Source organism: Bubalus bubalis, chromosome 22 (genome assembly GCF_019923935.1).
Source record: "Bubalus bubalis isolate 160015118507 breed Murrah chromosome 22, NDDB_SH_1, whole genome shotgun sequence".
Classification (NCBI taxonomy): domain Eukaryota; kingdom Metazoa; phylum Chordata; class Mammalia; order Artiodactyla; family Bovidae; genus Bubalus; species Bubalus bubalis.
In genome coordinates, this window is record NC_059178.1 from 41,472,463 (window position 1) to 41,491,590 (window position 19,128).

A 19,128-nucleotide genomic window follows, 5' to 3' on the forward strand; every position below is an offset into this window, starting at 1 on the left:
GACATCAGTGAAGGAAAACCCTGAGTTCCTCCCATGCCCAGACTGTGCCCCTAAACGTGCACTCTCCATACCTAGAACTTGGGCATAGCTGTCTGGAGCTGCCCAGGAGCCCTGGGTATTTAATCTCATGCCCACGTGCTCCCAGTGCCAGAGGAATAGGGAAAGGTTGTTGCGACCCCATGGACTGCAGCCTGCCAGGCTTCCCTGTCCTTCACTCTCTCCCGGAGTTTGCCCAAACTCATGTCCATTGAATCAGTGATGCCATCCAGCCATCTCATCGTCAGTCACTCCCTTCTCCTCCTGCTCTCAATCTTGCCCAGCATCACAGTCTTTGGATACAAGAGACAGGAAGGATAGCTGTGTTTTAAGTTCAAGCATGGGGTACAATTGTGTTGCTAGTTGTAGAGAAGATGAAAGATGCTGGTCTGTTGCCTCATGCCAGTCAGGCTGCCATGGGTCCAAGAGTGATGCGTTATCGTCAGCCAGGGGGCAGTTCTCTGCAACAGAAGGCAGACCAAGTTCTATGGTGGAGTGCAGGGGTAAGGATGGTGCAGAAAAATGTCAAACCTAAGGGAACTATGTGATGTGGGGCTTCTAGGTCAGGTGGCACTGTAGTGATCGAGACCATTCACAGACATTTCTTCAGAGCCTGCAGAGCACTGGGCCTAGAGATAAAGAAATGAGATGAAGCCCCCACAACCCTCCTACTCTCTGCTCTGTGGCAGGAGAGGCAGAGATGTCAGAAGTCGGCCACCTCGTCCCCATGGGTCAGGCCTGAAACCACAGAATATCCTTCTGGTGTCATGGGCCCCAGGTGGTAACCCTGCCAGCGGGGGGTGAGGAGGGGAAGCAGGGAAGAGGGGTAACTGAGAGAGTCCAGAGGAGCATGACTGGCATGGCAGAAGGAAGGCACAAGTGACGGCATGATGCCTGCCTAAAGCTTCTGGCAGCTTCCAGCTCCTGGAGGGCGGGGGAGCAGAGTAGGAGTGAGGAGCACTGAGGTTGGGGTGCAGCAGGTCCCGGGGTGTGCTTGGTGTTGGGTGTCCTGTAGAGGGTACAGCAGGGAGCAGGACACTCAGTAGGGGCGAGGGGCCTGGTCAAGGTTTGTTCCGGAGGTCACCATGGGACTGGAGAACAGGAGAGAGTGTGGGGGTTGAGAGAGGTGGGGTGGTCCTCACTACAGCCCTGGGATGAGGTCCCAGCAGCTACTTCCCCCGGAGGAGGTAGAAGTATGGTGTTTGAGGGAGAGGACACATCAGGTGACCACAGGTTCCCACCGCAGTCAAAGGCGACATCGCTCAGCGAGGCGGGGAGGGCCACAGGGGGAGCCGTTTGAGGGTGTGTTGGAGCTGGAGCTGCTGGGGGACGTGTAGGTGGAAATGTCAGCCGTTGGGTGTCTGGATCTAAAACTCAAGCTGAAACAAGCCCTTCAGGTTTGGGCAGCACCCAAGTTACCCCAGGGGAAGGGGCGGAGAGGCGTGGGCCTTGAGGGCAGCTCTGAGCCTGCCAGCCGGGGCTCTCAGCCTTTGTCTCCTGAGGGTTGATGGGGTTGTGGGGTCACTAGTTAAGCAGGAGGCTGGCTGGAATCATCATGGGGCCTGAGGGTGAGCAGGCTTGAGGAGTGCAATGCTCTAGAGTAGAGCAACAGCTTGGGGGCTCCAGCAGGCAGGGGGCACGGGGAGGGGAGAAAGCATGGACCGCGAGGGAGCACACTATACTGGTCAGAGAGGCGGGAGGAAGCCCTGTGGATCGAGCTGTCCCAGCAACCCCGGGACCCCACACTCTGAGCATTCCAGGTCACAGGCGAGGTGGAAATCTGGTGCTTCATCAGTGGAATCCACGAGAACTTCGCCAGAACTTAGAAGGAGGGTGGGTCACTCGCAGAAGCTGTATAGCTAGCTTTTAGCACCAGGAACTCAGAATTCGCAAAGGCTTAGTTTCTTCCTCTGTAAGTGGGCTATGACGCGCGCCTCCTATAGGTTCCTGTAGGGTTGAGTGAATGCAGGGGGGATGCACTTAAGTGTTTCCCAGCATGCAGTGAGAGCTTCAGAGATGCTCGGTCTACTCCTGGCCCTTCGCCCAGGGCTGGAGGCTGGGCTGGGTCCTACAGGCCAGACTGCCTCCTGGAAATGGGGCCTGACCTGTGCAGAGCCTGCGCAGAACGCTGTCTTCTGAGTGGGCTGTGCTCTGTGTGGGTGACACGGCCTGAGTTCAGGGATGCAAGCTGCTGGTCCACACACGATGGCTCCTGAAAAGGTCTGAGGGCCTTGGTGGCGGTCTTGTGGTATGCTTTGGATGGAGAAAAAGAGGGGCTGAGTGATTGGCGGGCTGAGTGATCAGTCGGTAGTTCTTATCACTTCATGGTGGCCATGAGGTTACCTGGAAGATGGCTTAACATCTTAATTATTGAGGAAACCATAGCACAACCTGGCCTGCCCTCCAGGCTTGCAGGCAAATTGTAAGAAAACCTGACAGCCAAGTGCCCCTGAGGGTATATGTGTGTGTGTGTGCATGCATGCATGTGTGTATGTGTGTACAGGACAAGAGTTGGGAAGGGGAAAACTCAGTGGTGTAATCTGATGTCTAAATGTATATTTCTGAGAACTACTATTTTCCCATTAGTACAAAGAATCCGAGAATGCCAGCATTACAGGGGCACCTGGGCTGATTTTGCATCCATGGCTAGTGGGCTTGCTAGTTCCAGTGAAAAGTGGGCCTCGTCCCATTTTGGACATTTCCCACTAATGAAAGTCATTTTTTTCTGAAGTCTGCACCATTGTAACATCCTCCTCTTGGCCTGAGATGTTGGACGCACAGCGGCTCTGATCCGCATCACGGTGACAGCCCTTCAGATGTCCGGTGACAAGAGTCACATTTCCTGCCTCCTCTGCTCCAGGGCTCAGGAGACAATAGATCGGCAGCTAAGTCAGGGCATGGTCTTCCTGCCTGGCCTGGGTGGTGGTTGTTCAGTCGCTTAGTTGTGTCCGACTCTTTGCGACCCCATGGACTGCAGCACGCCAGGCTTCCCTGTCCATCACCAACTCCTGGAGTCTACTCAAACTCATGTCCCTTGAGTCGGTGATGCCATCCAACCATCTCATCCTCTGTCGCCCCTTTCTCCCGCCTTCAGTCTTTCCCAGCATCAGGGTCTATTCAAAGGAGTTAGCTCTTTGCATCAGGTGGCCAAAGTTGGAGCTTCAGCTTCAGCATCAGTCCTTCTAATGAATATTCAGGACTGATTTCCTTTAGGATGGACTGCTTGGATCTCCTTCAGTCCAAGGGACTCTCAAGAGTCTTTTCCAACACCACAGCTCAAAAGCATCAATTCTTCGGCATTCGGCCTTCTTTGTAGTCGAGTTCTCACATCCATACATGACTACTGGAAAAACCATAGCTTTGACTAGACAGACATTTGTCAGCGAAGTAATGGCCCTGGTTAACACTGTGCTGTTTATCCGTGGTAAGGAGTGTGGCGGCTGCTCATGGCCAGCTGTGCCAGGGAGAGTGGATGCAGGCCTCCCATGGGCGAAGCGGAGGAAGGATGTTTCAGCCACTGGGCCTGGGAGGGGCCGTTCCCCACCCCGGGTGACTCTCTGAGGTGGAATTTGATTAGTGTGGCTCATAAGTCCAGCATCTGCCTATCTAATGAATTGCCCTGGGTTGTTATTGTGGATTAATACCTTTGAAAGATGTTGGGCTGCTGCATCTGGCCTCCTCATTTCCTCTTTCCCCTGTTTTGCAAAGCTGTGCTGAGCTGAGTGGCTCCCAAGACCCCCTTCCCTACCCTCTCCCAGCTCACACAAAAGAGGGCTTGTTTTCCTGGTGCTAACTTGCAAACCCTGGGTCTAGTTTTTTACTTGACTATATAAACGTACTGTCCTTAGAAAGCCACTCAAAACACTCAGGACCATCTGTGAAAATTGACCTCTGCTGTGGGGTGAAATGGGGGCACAGAGACCCTACTGGGCCACTTTAATGTCTTTATCATGTTTTTCTTCTTCTTGTGTTTCTTGTCCCATTTGTTCCTTCAAACTCCCCACCCCTCTGCTACCCTAGGAAACTCACTTTTTCAGATTAAAAAAAAAAAAAATCAGTGTCACAAACAAACTTAGCATCTCAGAACAGTGTTACCTGTGAGCGAATATGCAGGACTCAATAGATTGGTCAGTGGCTTAAAGTGAGAGTGCAGTTTTTACTCTCCAAGAGCAAAATTACATGTCCTCACATGATAGCTTCATCCAGATTAGAAGATTCAGGTGGTCCCTGGTGAGGGGTGCTCACCCAGCTTGCCCAGGGCGGGTAATCTACTCACCTGCCCTCTGCTGCCTGCCCCTCCCCACGTTTGCCCCTCTGCCCTAACCCCACCTGCGCCCACCTGCCCCTGTTCCTTCCTAGTTGCTTAGGGGAGAAGTAAAGGGTTAATCTGAGGTCTGAACACTTGAAGATCTTGAACAATAAAAAGCTGGGTCAGTGAGGGACACATTTATCAGGAACCCCTTTAATCAGGTCCCATGTTACTTTCCTTTCCCTGCAAACAGAAGGCTCTTAGAGGGAAGAAGTCTGCGTTAGAGGAGAGTTTAAAACAGTTATGCCTGTCACATTTAAGTTATAGCTACAGAGGCAAATTGGGTGCTACTAAGTTGTACTTTAATGAACAGGTCATTAGGTCAACACGCGTTTAGTTTGTCTGGCAGCTTTAACAACATTTCAGGGATTCAGTTTTTGGCCATTTTATTTACATGATTAATTTATACCAAAGGTTACTTTTCTGTAAAGGGCCAGAAAGTAAATATTTTAGGCATTTTGGACCAAGAGCAAAACTGAGAATAGTGAGTAGTTCTGTGATAGGAGAGAAAGTGAATTTGCACAGACTTTTTATTGACTGAGTTCAAAATATAATAATGATTGAGTACAATGTTTTTATAACTCAGATTTACTAATGATACAAATGGAATTCGGGTGGGAAGGAATAACGTATCACTTAATTGAGGCTCGAAATTAGTGTTGCTTATTGTCAAATTGATCCCCAGTGTTTATCTGTGAAAAACAATTCTTAGCTGTACAAAAACAGGCGGTAAACCAAGTTTGGCCTGTGAACAGTGGTTTGCCAACCCCTGGTTTATACAAATGATTTGCTTAGAAAATTGGTCCTCCCCCAACAGATAGGACCAAGATAACTGTCTGTCTGGTCTTATAAAATACAGATTTCTGTAAGCATCATGGCCTCTGCCTGTTAGAGAACTTTGTGACCCTTCGATTTTAAACAACGTGCTCTGGATGTTGGTGCAGTTTTACAAAGAAGTCTCGGTGACTTCCTGTCATTAACGAACATGCATTCGAGGCAGTCCTGTCCCATTGCGCTGGCCTAGGCTTTTTATGGTTGGCTGTGAGCAGGGGTCTCTCACTGAGCTTGTCCTACTACAGGTGCAGGGGTTTTCCCCATCCAGGCCACCTGCCAGAGAGGCTGCCCTGAGCACAGACTCCCTGCTGGAGCAGAGGGGGCCGGAGCAGCTTCCTGGTGAGGATCAAAGCAGGGAGGAGGAGGTGGAGGCCCTGTTCCCACACTCCCGTCGGCTCTCACCGCAGGCTCCTCACACCAGGCCAGTCCCCACCCTGACTCTGCTAGCAATCCTGGCCCCTATGCAAATGCCCAGGTGATATTCCCTTTACCCCTTAGTTCAATTAAAATACTGTTAGTTTTAAAACAGAAGCTTTTCTAGAAATACCAATTGAAAAAGGAAAGAAAAACAGAAGTGGAGAAAGATAAAGTCTTTGGGTCAGAGCAGAGCTTGATCAAAACATTCTAACCTGAGTGAAATCTGACATGGCCTTGGTTTCCCCTAAGTGGAGGGGCCCCTCCCCGCTTGCCCTGTCTTGTTTTGGAGCCGAGGCATCTGCTTGCACCACCTGCTGTATCCGATCAAGCCCCCAGGCTGCTGCTTGCCTGTGGGGTGGTCCCACTGGCCATCTATACTGCAGACACAACACTCGCCCCCGCAGCACCACCTTTGCATTTCGGGGTGGGGGCTCCAGCCTGGGAGACTCCCCATCATTGACACTTGCTGTGCAGGAGGCCCCAAGTCCTCCTGCTTGCATCCCCAAGTCATGCTGCTGCTGTGGGTTTCTCCGCTCCCCCAAGTGGGTTCCTCCTGAACTTTCTCTGTGCTGTTCTCAGATGGGAACCTGGGGCCATCATCCGTTTCTGATGATAGGTGCCCCCCACCCCCACCCGGGGAATCAGTGGAGACCACATGGGGAATCTGGACCATCACTCCTTCCTAGGGACAATGAAGTGCCCTTCTGCCTCCTTGCTGGGTGATGTCAGAGCAGGCCATGGGGACAGTCAGGACTTTTACTGCAGCTCAGTTGAAACAAGGGCAAGAAAGTTACCAGAGACAAAGAAGATGTAACATAGAGATGGAAAAATCAGTCTACCAAGAAGGCATAGTTGAAGTTTGTATGTACAAAAGAGTGGAGCTATAATACATGTTAGGCCAAAACTGATAGAACTGAAGGGGAAAATAGACAAACACACACTTACAGCTTGAGATTCCAATACCCCCCTCTCAACAATCGGCAGAACAGAGTTAGACAGAAAGGCCTGTAGAACACTTCAATGACTCCATCGAACATTTCCAGAATAGTCCAGCCAATGAGAGCAAAATGCATAATCTTTTCAAAGTTTCATGGAATATACTAATAAATTTAAAAAGACTGAGATCATATTCTCAAACCACAGTAGAATTAAATTAGAAACCAATGACAGATAACAGGAAAAATCTCCAAAGCCCAGGAAGCTAATAGTAGCCTTCTAGATAATCCATGAATCGAAGGGGAAGTCTCAAGGGAAATTTAAAAACACCATATATTGAATTGTATGAAAATGAAAAACAACATAGCAAAACTCGTGTAATATAGTAAAAGCACCACTGAGAAGGAAATTTATAGCGCTAGATATTTGCATTAGAAAATAAGAACAGTCTCAAATGAATAATCTCAGTTTCCACTTCCAGAAGCTTGAGACAGAGCAAAATAAACAAACCCCAAATAAGCAGAAGGAAGAAAATAATCAAGGACAGGAACCAGTGAGATTGAAAAGAGAAAATAGAGAAAATCAATGAAACAAAACATTGTTTATTTGACAAGATCAATAAAATTGATAAATCTCCAGCAGGAAAGATAAAAGAGATAAATTACTAATATCATGAATGAAAGAAAGGATGTCCTGACAGACTCTACAGACATTAAGTGGATAATAAGTGAACACTGCAGACGACTCTACACACACAAACTTGACACCTTCAGTTAAATGGAGCGATTGGTCTCCTCAGTAGGTGAAAGGTTAAACCAACTGATACGCCCTACCGTGGAATACTGCTCAGCAATAAAAAGTAATGGCTGCTGGCACACACAACCTGGATAGATCTCCAGGGCATTATTCTGGTTATAGAAAGCCAGTCCCCAAGGTCACATACTGTCTTATGTTCTGTTTATGTAATGTTCTTGAAACAGCGCTACGATTGATATGAGAAGCGGGGGTTGCCGGGGCTTAGAGACGGTGGTGGTGGGCTGGGGGGAGGTGAGTGTGGCTGTGAAGGTGTAGCGCGTGGAAGATCTTGGTAGTGACGGAGCAGCTCTTGTTCTTGACTGTAGTGGTGATTACACAGATCTGCACATGTGACAAAATGATATGGAGGTATCCATACACATTACATCAGTGTGCACTGCTTGGTTTTGATACTGTACTATCGCTGTGTTAAGATGTAACCATTGGAGGAAACTGGTGAAGAGTGCCTGGGACCTCTCAGTGCTACTTGTGCATTTTCCTGTGTATTTTTAAAAAAGATTTAGGAGCCTTTCATTTAAGGTGGCTTTACTGATGTATTTTTGACTGTGTTGGGTCTTCGCTGCTGCCAGGGTTTTCCTCTAGTTGTGGAGAGCAGGGGCTGCTCTCTAGCTGCAGTGCACAGGCTTCTATTGCAATGGCTTCTCTTACTGCAGAGCACGGGCTCTAGGGTGCTTGGGCTTCAGTAATTGTGGCTCCCAGGCTCTAGAGCGCAGGCTCAGTAGCGCACCGGCTTAGCTGCTCTGCAGCACATGGGATCTTCCTGGATCAGGGATTGAACCTGTGTCTCCCGCGTTGGCAGCTGGATTCTTTACCACTGAGCCACCAGAGAAGCCCCTTTCCTGTGTATTTTTATTTCAAAATAAAAAGTTGAAAGAGGATGAAGGCATCATCAATCCTTAGCTGCTATAAAACCAGTACCCTTCCAATTCGACCCAGCTCGAGTCCCTTGTGCACTTTGGGTTGGGCTGGCTGGAATTTGGGGCATGAGGTAGTTGAAGGAACCTGGGAAAGATTTGCCACGGAGGGCAGGCAATACTGTAATTATTTGAATAGTTCAAATTTGCTGTGTGTAGGTCCTGAAGCCAAAACCGGGGCCAGAGTGAAATTGGGCCTCAGGGTAAGGAAATCTGGCCACTGTCCAGGGAGGGAAACAGACTACAGCCTTCCTGTTGCCAGCTTCCTGGTTAGCTTGGAGTGGTGAGCAGAGGGAGACTTATGGATGTCCACCAGGGATGCCATTGAAGTGGGGACTGCAGTGGTAGAAATGGGACCTACATGGCATCTTTTGGTGGTACACCAAAGCTGCTGGTCAAGTTGTGATTAAAGAAACGCTGTCGCTAGGTGAGTGGAATGAGAGGTGACAAAACCTTCAAATGGACCATGTATCAGTCTTCACTATTTTCAGAAAATTAAAATCAAAGCTTAATTTTCTGGGATTATTTTTGGTCTCATTAGAATACTGGGCTTCCCTGGTGGCTCAGATGGTAAAGAATCTACCTGCCATGCAAGAGACCTGGGTCCGATCCCTGGATCAGGAAGATCCCCTGGAGAAGAAAATGTCAACCTTCTCCAGTATTCTTGCCTGGAGAATTCCATGGACAGAGGAGCCCAGTGGGCTACAGTCCATAGGGTCACAAAGAGTCAAAAACAGCTAACACTTTCTATCTTTATCAATTATCAATCTTTGTTATTTTGAGAAAATTAAAATCAAAGTCTGATTTTCTGGGATTATTTTTGGTCCCATTAGACTACTAGTTCCAGAGTAGGAATGGCTCAGGCCTTGAGGTGGATTTGAGGGGGATGTGCTCATTAAAGTTGCCAGAAGGGGGAACAAGAGCAGTGAGGAATCAGGATGTGAGCATTGCGGGGAGAGGCCTGGTTCTGATGCAGCAATGGGGGGTGCAGGTCCACACCTCTCCTCGAAGCCTCGGACTCAAACAAAGGGAGACCCTGCAGAACATCCTCTGCTGCCTCTGGCTTCATGTAACCTACACTGAAGCACCAATCCCTCTCATCATGTTGTGCCAACAGGCATGCTCTCCTGATCAAAGCAGATTCCTCAGTGATACACAGAACTGCGTGCCGTGAAGTGCTAGGCAGATTTTGTAAGGCCTTTAAGAAAGGAGGACATTCTGCATCTAGAGGATGTCCGATTGGGCCAGGTTCCAGTTAAGGCAGAGATTGTTCGCTTAAATTGTTTGCTTATTTATACTTGTATACATGTATTATAATTTCCATGAACAGTTCCTCTTCTTGGAATGGCTCTCAGAACTGTGGTGGCTAAAAGTATAGGTAGTTGATAGAAAAAGAGCCCTACAAATGAAGATCATTCATTGCCTTGAGGTCACCCGAGCTAGAACTTTCAAAGACAGTTGGAAGGTGGGCTGGGGCAGAACGGTGCTCATGGTGCCAAATGTAACTTAGAGACGTTGGGGTTTTGCTGACTAAAGGTGATTGCATTTGGAGTAACATAATTGACAGTGCTGGTGTGTTCAGGCCTGTTCTTGTATGACCAAATTCTCTTTTCTGAATGGTATTCCTGGTGGCTAAGACGGTAAAGAATCTGTCTGCAATGTGGGACACCCGGGTTCAATCCCTGGGTCAGAAAGATCCCCTGGAGAAGGAAATGGTGCCCACTCTCCAGGTATTTTTACCTGGAGAATTCCATGGACAGAGGAGCCTGGCGAGCTATAGTCCATGGGGTCACAAAGAGTTGGACACCACTGAGTGACTTTCACTCACTCAGTCCACCAGTGGTGTAGTGATTCCCTGGTGGCTCAGTGGTAAAGAACCCCCTGCCAATGCAGGAGATGCAGGTTAAAAGAGAGGGCATTAATTTCTAAGTTACATTTGGCACCATGAGCACCCTTCTATCCAAGCCCACCTTCCGACTGTCTATGAAAGTTCTAGCTCAGGTAACCTCAAATTCAGTAGGGTGCCTGCCAAGGCAATGAGTGATCTTCACTTGTAGGGCTCTTTTCCTGTCAAACCCCCTGCATATGGCTGATGCAGATTCGATCCCTGGGTCAGGAGAAGGAAATGGGAACCCAGTCCAGTATTCTTGCCTGGGAAATCTTGTGGACAGAGGAGCCTGGCGGGCTTGTGTCTGACTCTGGCATGCATGAACAACGGCTTTATGCAAGCGTGAGGGGGAGGGTGGGATGGAAGAGTGTAGAAAGAGGAGGGAGAGTTGTTCATATAAAGTGAGAACAGGAAGGGCTGGTTGGCTGGAAAACAGTTTCCAGGGGAAGAACTGGAGGTAGCCCATCCTAAGGCCAGCCCTGTGGTCACTCCCTGTGTGCTCTGGTCAGTGGGACAGAAGACACTTAACCCCATTCCCCTTCACTCAGTCTCTATTTTCCATAATCTTCTTCTCCAGGCTGGCTTGTCCTCACCAACAGGGAGTATTTGGTTCTGTTCTGTTTCTTTTCCTATTTAATGCCATTTTTCAAAGGGAGATTATGAGAAAAAATGTTGGTATGTTTATTTTTTTTTGCTTTCAATTTTAGCAGCCAGAAATCTAAAGCAAGGTGTAGATGTTTATGTATGGGATTCCAAATAGAGTGAGAAGTTATTCAGGTAAAATATAGAATGCAGCACTAGCCCCAGGACATTAGGATAACAGCAAAGTTGCTACATGGTTGAGGGTCTGAGTCCATAGTTCCTAAAATATTTGTCAAGTTTAACCTTTTTAAAGTTGGCGTTTAACCTAATGTGTCTCTTTGTCCGACAGAATTAGAATTGAACCTCAAATTGAACTGAGCTAAATCTCCAAGTCATCCCCTTTGAGAATTCTGTGAAATTAATGCCCTCTCTTTTAAGTACTTAGAGATCTTCAGATACCAATACTCTATGCTTTTAAAGTGCCTTTTGCTTGTATACTAGCTTGAGGGGAAGGTAGAAGATACATGCCAACATCTGAAGCTCCCAGGAAATACCCCTTGCCAATCCAGTCCTCACCAGCCCCACATCAAAGCTGTTTAACAAATGGGAACTTGGATTCCAGTTTATAACACTGGAATTAAAAGGCTGACATACTGAGGACAGAGCTATTATAAGGCGGATGATTTTAATGTGTTTCCCCACAGCTCTTTGTAGAGCTAGCACATCCTTGTGTTTTTATGATGACAGATGCCTTGTGAAATTAGATCAGAACTGGAGCTCAAAGAGGAAGTACAGCTCCTCATGATCTCCACGGTGACTGCATTTTCATCTCATGGATGACGAGGGGGATAGAGCTGGAGGCGCTTTTATCTGTTTTATAGGTTGCACTCTCCTTAATTTATTTTTATTTTTAAGGATTTAAAAATTAGCCTCAGTTTTTGGTAAATTCTAAGCAAAATCATGAACAACCATTTTAACTAATGTTTTCTAAAACTAAAAACAAAGAAGTTAAAGGAAAGGCCACTCAGTTGTGTTGTGTATCCTGTGTTCTTGGCTTTTGTGTTTATTCTTCCACCTGGTAAATATACATGATGTGCTCTGAATTTTCATCTTCTTCCCAGAATGAACTTGCTGAAAAGGCATTATGTTGGAAAAAATCCACTTTGTCTTAAAACACTTTTCCCCCGTTATCAAAAGTTTGATCTGTTTTTCTCCAAAAAAATTTTTTGGCATATTTAGAAAACAAAAATTTACCCTTGAGATTTGTGTGACTTCCTCTGTAAAATGGATGAATTTGTAACTTGTCAGAAATGCTTGATAAAGCTTCAAAGTTACTAGGGGCATCTGTATTGCCGAGGGACATGTTATTATATTTTGAAAACATTTAGTACATCTGAAAGCACAAAAAAGTGAAGAAAGGGATTCGTTCCCTGCACTGGTGATTTTAATGCATGAACTTGGCAGGGCCACGGTGCCCAGATATGTGGTCAAATATCACTCTGGGTGTTTCTATGAGGGATTTTAGGATGAGATTCACATTTAAGTGAGTGGATGTTGATTACTGCCGACTGCCCTCCACTATGATTATGTGGCTGGGTCTTATCCGAGCAGTTGAAAACCTGGATAGAACGAAAGACCATCCTTCTACGAGCAGGAGGGAGCTGCAGTAGCAGGCTTTGGATTCGAACTGTTAACATCGGCGCTTTTGGGATCTCCAGGCTGCCAGCCCACCCTGCAGGTGTAGGATTTGCCAGCTTCAGTGAGCCAGTCACTTAAAATAAGTCTCTGTATGTATGCACACAGATGGGTGTTGCTAGTCGTAAAGAATCCACCTGCAATGCAGGAGACATAAGAGACAAGGGTTTGATCCCTGGGTTGGGAAGATTCCCTGGAGGAAGGCATGGCAACCCACTCCAGTATTCCTGCATGGAGAATCCCATGGACAGCAGAGCCTGGCGGGCTACAGTCCATAGCGTCAAAAAGAGTCAGACACAACTGAAGGCGACTTACAATGCACTAATGGATACATATATACATACATATTTTTGTGTGTGTGTATAAAATATATTGGGTTGGCCAAAACAGTCATTCAGATTTTCTATAACATCTTACAGAAAAACCTGAATTAACAGTTTGGCCAACCTAATATATATGTGTGTGCATATACATGTATATATTTTATGTATATTTATCCTCCATTGGTTCTGTTTCTCAGGAGAGCCCTGACAAAACTCTCCTCTTCTGGAGAAATCCAACAGCAGAGAAATCGGGGCATCACAAATTTAACTGCCTGGTTGAACCAAATGCCGTCACACATGTACCCTTCCTGCCTGTGTCCAGAGAGGACAGCTCAGGGTACTTGGGGAAGAACAGCCCATTGGGCCAAGAAGGAACTCTAATCTTTCTACCCTTGGTGAGCAAGAGAGAAGGTTCTTAAAGTTTCTAGATGCTGAAAAGCTTTCAAAGCCATGCTGGGCTGAAGTTCTGAAGGCCTCAGAGCCCTGCCGCCCGCCCGGAACTCTGGTGGAAGGGAAGGAGCAGGCCCAGTGTGTTGACGTTAGGGTGCGGTCCACGCGAGTGCTGTGGGGAAAGGCACTAACGTGTCACACAGTGCTTATTCTCCCCAGAGTTCGTTCTCTGTCCACTTTAAGTGTTTGGTAATATTGCCAGCAGTTAGTGTTTCAAAAACCGTTCTGCTTCTTAAAATAAAAGTGTTTATGGATAAAGATCACACTTCCCATCTCTTTCAGTTATCTCTGTGATGGGGGCTGTTGCACTTTATGACTAAAACCCAGTTGAATCGTCCAGGACAGGGGGAGTGGTTTGAATATAGTTGTAGCTAAATCTTCACGCCAAATGTATAATTCTTTTTAAAGTTCTTTTATCGTCTTCTGGCACATGGTACATGTTCATGAAGTATGTCAAGTGGATGAGAAATTCTCTGGTTGTTCCCTAGAGAGGTAGATCACATCTTTATTTCTGGAGTTTGGTCTTTGACTCTCAGAGCAGACTGGATACTACCCTTGAAGAAAAGCTCCTGACCAGACTCTCACCTAAGCAGAAGAGATGGGCTATGGACTCAGTGCTGGAGGCTGGCACAGGATCCCTGACCAGCACCCCCAACACACACACACACACACACACACACACACACACACACACACACATGTTCTTCACAGCAGAGCTGTACTCGGCCCACTCGGGAGTCATTCATGAAGAAGGTCATTCATCACGTGCCCATCACATGTTGACTTTCCTTTTTATTTCTGCTTGTTTGTTCCCTCATCTAATTGCACCCAGTCTGTGGGTAAATGCTTTATGAGCTGGGGCCAAAGCCCAGGCCTCCTCTCTGCCTGATGAATCAGGTTCTGTCTGGAGTCAGCTCTTACTGTGAGGTGCCGGGGCACCTGAGTCATTCAGAGGCTGCTGGCTGCTGACGCCGCGGTGCCCGTCATGGTCACAGCCACCTGCTGCCCCAGAGCCTCTGGACGTGCAAAAGTTTTGGTGACCAGAGAAGCTGGCCTGAGACTGAAAAGAGCTGAGGAGAACCAACCAGGGTTGTGGGGCAGTAAATACGTGTTGGAGAAAAACCTAAAAACCAGGTGAGTGTTGGTGGACGAGTCAGGGCTTGGCAGCCAAATGTTGCTCCCTGCTTTCCTGCCGAACCTCTTTCCTCAGTGGTTTTTCTTTGAACAGAGTGAGGGGCACTTTTCCAGCTCAAGCTCTAAACAGAGAACATATGCAGATGTGTTTATCTTTAAAAAACAAAAAGTAGCTGATCTTCAGAAGCTGATGGTTCTTAAAGCGTTGGGCAAATAACTTAAACTTTCTCAACCTGGTTTTCTCATCTCTAAAGTTAGGATGATAATATTATCTACCTGTGTTGTCATGTGAATTCAAGGAAGCGATGCTTGTAGCTTATTCTCAGTGTTGGAGATACTAGGATGGTATTGTCGTTGGAAACGCAGGCGCTTACTTGAGGCTTTGGATTTTAATGTTGATCCATGTTCAGCCCCTTTGCACTCCTCTCTCCCTCGGCTTTGGTCAACAGAAACTCGTTCTGTGTCCAGCGAGCCAGGACCAGGGCATACAGTGGTGACCAAGGCAGATGTGGTCCTGCCTCGTGGAACTTTCCAGTCCAGTCAAGGCGGTAGACAGGAGTGTGTAAAGGGTATACATACTAATGATGGAGTGAAGAGAGATAAAGTGGGACTTGGGGTGGAGGGGAGCAGGTGTGAGGTGGGCAGAGTCTGTTTTATGTAGGATGACATTTTCTGAATCCACAGCAACCAGCCCTACTGCTGATACCATGTCAGCTCAGAGGTGTTTATCATGAAATGTTTTGAAGTTTGGAAAACAGTGTCTGTACCTCTGTGTATATGAGTATATCTGTGTGTGTTATGTAGGTATATGTGTGTGTGTTGTGTGTGTGTGTGGAGAAGGTGCCTTTTCCTTGGTGTGAACTGTGCTTTATCTTTATGAAGACATTGTTGAGAGAAGAGGAATTCTGCATGATTTAGTAGAATTTATGTATAAAGTAGAGGATTTGGAAGATGCTAGTGTTTGGTTCTCCTTCAAGTGTGATTGAATGGAGCTACCAAATTGTTATTTCTTTGACGTGTGAAATGGGTAAAAAATAATGCATGTCTCTTTAAAAAAAATCTGCTACTTTAGCACCAAAAAATGCTGTTTAAAACAAATTTTATGCTCCTACAAGTGTCAGAAAGGCAGGGTAGGGGTACCTCGTAAGATGTGTGTTAGTAGCTCAGTCGTGTCTGACTCTTTGCAACCCCATGGATTGTAACTTGCCAGGATCCTCTGTTTATGGGATTCTCCAGGCAAGAATATTGGAGTGGGTTGCCATTCCTGTCTCCAAGGGATCTTCCCAACCCAGGGATCAAACCCAGGCCTCTCCCATTACAGGCGGATTCTTTACCAGCTGAGCCACAAGGGAAGCCCAAGAATACTGGAGTGGGTAGCCTATCCCTTCTCCAGGGGATCTTCCTGACCCAGGGATAGAACCTGGGTCTCCTGCATTGTAGGCAGATTCTTTACTGCTGAGCCACCAGGGAAGCCCACCTTGTGAAGTACCTCCTCGCTAAAGGGCTGTCTTGGGCCCCTGTTTCCTGGAAGGACCCTTCATGTGTGCTGTAGGCTTGCCTTTTGGAATGTAACCAGTGTGAAATCTGTGTGTCTCACATCTGTGTGTGTGTGTGTGTGTGTGTGTCATGGCAGATTTTTCTTCGTGGAGAATAAATGCTGGGGCTGAATGTCCTAGAAGCCCTTTTCTGTAGGTGCACAGGAAGAAGAAATCCCGCTCAGACTGCATTTCCTGAGGCTGTCCCTCCACCGGGCTTCCTTTTCCTGTGTTTCTGGTAATCCCCCGCTTTCAGTGTCACTACAAATAGGGTTTGCCTCCCTCCCCCAGGATGTACTTACCACTAAGGTTCTTCGTGGCAGTTTGGGTGCTTTTATTCCACATCGTGTATTCCTCAGCAGTGTTCTGTTTCTTTGCATTGTTCCTATTGCTTATGCTTCCAAAGTTTTGCTATTTCACTGAAAAAAAGAAAACTGACCTTGGGCAGCCTAAAAGCAGCTTTGAGCTGGAGAAACAGACCTGGGCAGCCTTTAAGCAACTTTGTGTGTGGTGGCTGGCAACTTTCAGCCTCGGGGCATCAACAGGGACTGGTGATCCTAGGAGCCTAGCGACTTTTCAGATGTTGGTCTGTTGTTTTCTTCAGGGGCTGTGGCATTAATGAGCAACCCTGGGAAGTTCCCCGAGTTCCCTCTCCAGCAGCCGGAAGGGAGGAGGCAGTCTGGAATGGTCATCAAAGAGAGAGCAGTTTCTTCTCTTACAAGCTGTAGTGTGTGTTTTTTGTTTGTTTGTTTGTTTGTTTTTTGCTTGTTTGTTTTTTTCATGGAAGATACTTTTAATGTTCAATTTTTAAAAATTGGGGTATAGTTGCTTTATAGTGTGGTACTGGTTTCTGCTGAACAACAAAGTATGTTGTTTTTTAACTTGGGCTTTAGGACCTCAAGGGTCTTCCCTGGTGGCTCGGAGGATAAAGCATCTGCCTGCAATGCAGGAGACCTGGGTTCGATCCCTGGGTTGGGAAGATCCCCTGGAGAAGGAAATGGCAACCAGCTCCAGTATTCTTGCCTGGAGAATCCCATGGACAGAGGAGCCTGGCGGGCTACAGTTCACGGGGTCGCAAAGAGTTGGACACGACTGAGCAACTTCACTTTCTTTAGGACCTTAAGTACATCAACTGGGATGGGTGTATTAGCTTGTTTATCTGCATCCCTGTCTCAGGCAGCACATTTTGGTGTGATATTCATCAGTGCCATTGGGGCACCAGTTTGCATGGCATGAAGAAGTTAGTGATGACCTTGGGTACTTACTTACTGTTTCCCTTTGAATCTTAAATGCTGGTTCCCTCAGGCCTCTCCCTCTTCTTTCATGGGGAAATCAGTACAGAAACTCAAAATGAGAAATATGCTAGGACCATAAGGTCAGTGCTGCCCAGGACGGACAGACTCTTGGCTGAAGTGTGGACTTGAGAGCTGATTGTCCCTGCCCTGAGCCAGTCTCCTGGGGTGAGCTTAACCCCAAACCCTGGACCCTGCAGGTACACAGTGACACTGAGGAGAGAGGCATCCCTGAGGGGCCAGCGGATACAGGAGAGTATGGGCGGGGAAGGCCAAACCCCCAGCAGCTCAGGGCTGTCCTTCCTGCAGGTGGAGTTCAAGGTCTGGTGCACTGTCTAGGGTGGGAGAGCCCCGCCGCTCTTCAGTGCCATTGTTTCAAAGCACAATTGCTGCTGCTAAGTCGCTTCAGTCATGTCTGACTCTGTGCGACCCCATAGACAGCAGCCCACCAGGTTCCCCTTTCCCTGGGATTCTCCAGGCAAGAACACTGGAGTGGGTTGCCATTTCCTTCTCCAATGCATGGAAGTGAAAAGTGAAAGTGAAGTCGCTCAGTCGTGTCCGACCCTCAGCAACCCCATGGACTGCAGCCTTCCAGGCTCCTCCGTCCATGGGATTCTCCAGGCAAGAGTACTGGAGTGGGGTGCCATTGCCCTCTCCTCAAAGCACAATAGCCAAGACTTAAAGGAGAACAACCAAAGGTAGAAAAGAGTGCCTGTTGTTTATTCCTTACTTTGAGGAAAATTTGTCCCATGCTAAACCATCTGATTTTAAAATCCAGGACAAAGACCTTGAACATTTATCTCCATAGGTAAATAAGACAAAAAGAGAGAGAGAAAGAACATGGGATGGTGAAACTCTGGAGAAAGGCAGAGAGGGAAGGAACATTTGTGGGAGCTGGTATCACTTGCTCGTAGCTTTGTACATTCCGTGACCTTTTTTCTGTGGTGTGGGGCCAGTTCCTTCATGAAGTAGGTAGTTTTGAATTTAGGCTTTGGAGCAAAGAAAAAAAGGATTAAAGCAGGGGAGTGAAATTTGGGTTTGATAAGTGTTTAAAACAAAAGGTTGTTCATTCACTGAGCTGAAGTGACTGTATCTGTTTTGTACTTTTAGCTTTACAGAATATTCCTTTGTCTATTTCCTCAGGTGCAACTATTAGTATTTCAAAACTGCTCTTGAAGTCAGAGGGACATATAATAACCTATGCATGCGTACAGTGTACAGTTTGATGTGTTTTGACAAAGGTACACAGGTGAAACCACAACTACAATAGAGAGAGTGAAGGTTATCCATCACCCCAAAATGTTTTCTTTGCCCCCTTATAGTGCTTCTCACCTCCAATCCCACCCAGCCCTTTCCCAGGCAACCAGTGAGCTACTTTCTGTCACCATAGATTGCTTTGTATTTTCTCAGATAAGTTGAATCATATAGTTGCTGCTGCTGCTAACTCGCTTCAGTCGTGTCCGACTCTGTATGACCCCTTAGACGGCAGCCCACCAGGCTCCCCCGTCCCTGGGATTCCCCAGGCAAGAACACTGGAGTGGGTTGCCATTTCCTTCTCCAGTGCATGGAAGTGAAAAGTGAAAGTGAAGTCGCTCAGTCGTGTCCGACTCTTAGCGACCCCACGGACTGCAGCCCACCAGGCTCCTCCGTCATTGTTGCACCATAATTATTTTGAAATTCACCCATGTTGTGTGATATTGATACTCATTCCTGTTTATTGCCAAGTAGCATTCCATTGTATGGACATACCACATCTGTTTATGCATTCACATGTTCATGGACATTTGGGTGTTTCCAGTTTCAGACGTTTGTGTTCCAGTTTTAACAGTTTCAGAATAGAACTATTATGAACATTTATGTACACATGTTTTTGGAGACATAGCTTTAATTTCTCCGTGAAAGTGAAAGTGTTAGTTGCTTAGTTGTGTCCAACTTTTTGTGACTCCATGGACTGTAGCCCACCAGGC

At 47.1% G+C, this 19,128-nt stretch overlaps 1 protein-coding gene across 11 annotated transcripts in view; it reads left to right on the forward strand.

Annotated features, from left to right (window-relative positions):
• Nucleotides 1-19,128, forward strand: part of FHOD3 (formin homology 2 domain containing 3) — a 521,378-nt gene that overhangs the window by 262,247 nt on the left and 240,003 nt on the right. Inside the window, exon 1 of one of the 11 annotated variants that reach the window (XM_044934667.2) lies at nucleotides 14,032-14,334. The exons of the other annotated variants lie outside the window; for them this stretch is intronic. The gene's annotated coding sequence lies outside the window, so the exon portion shown is untranslated. Of the gene's footprint in view, nucleotides 1-14,031; nucleotides 14,335-19,128 lie in introns of those variants that run through there. 11 annotated transcript variants of the gene reach the window in all.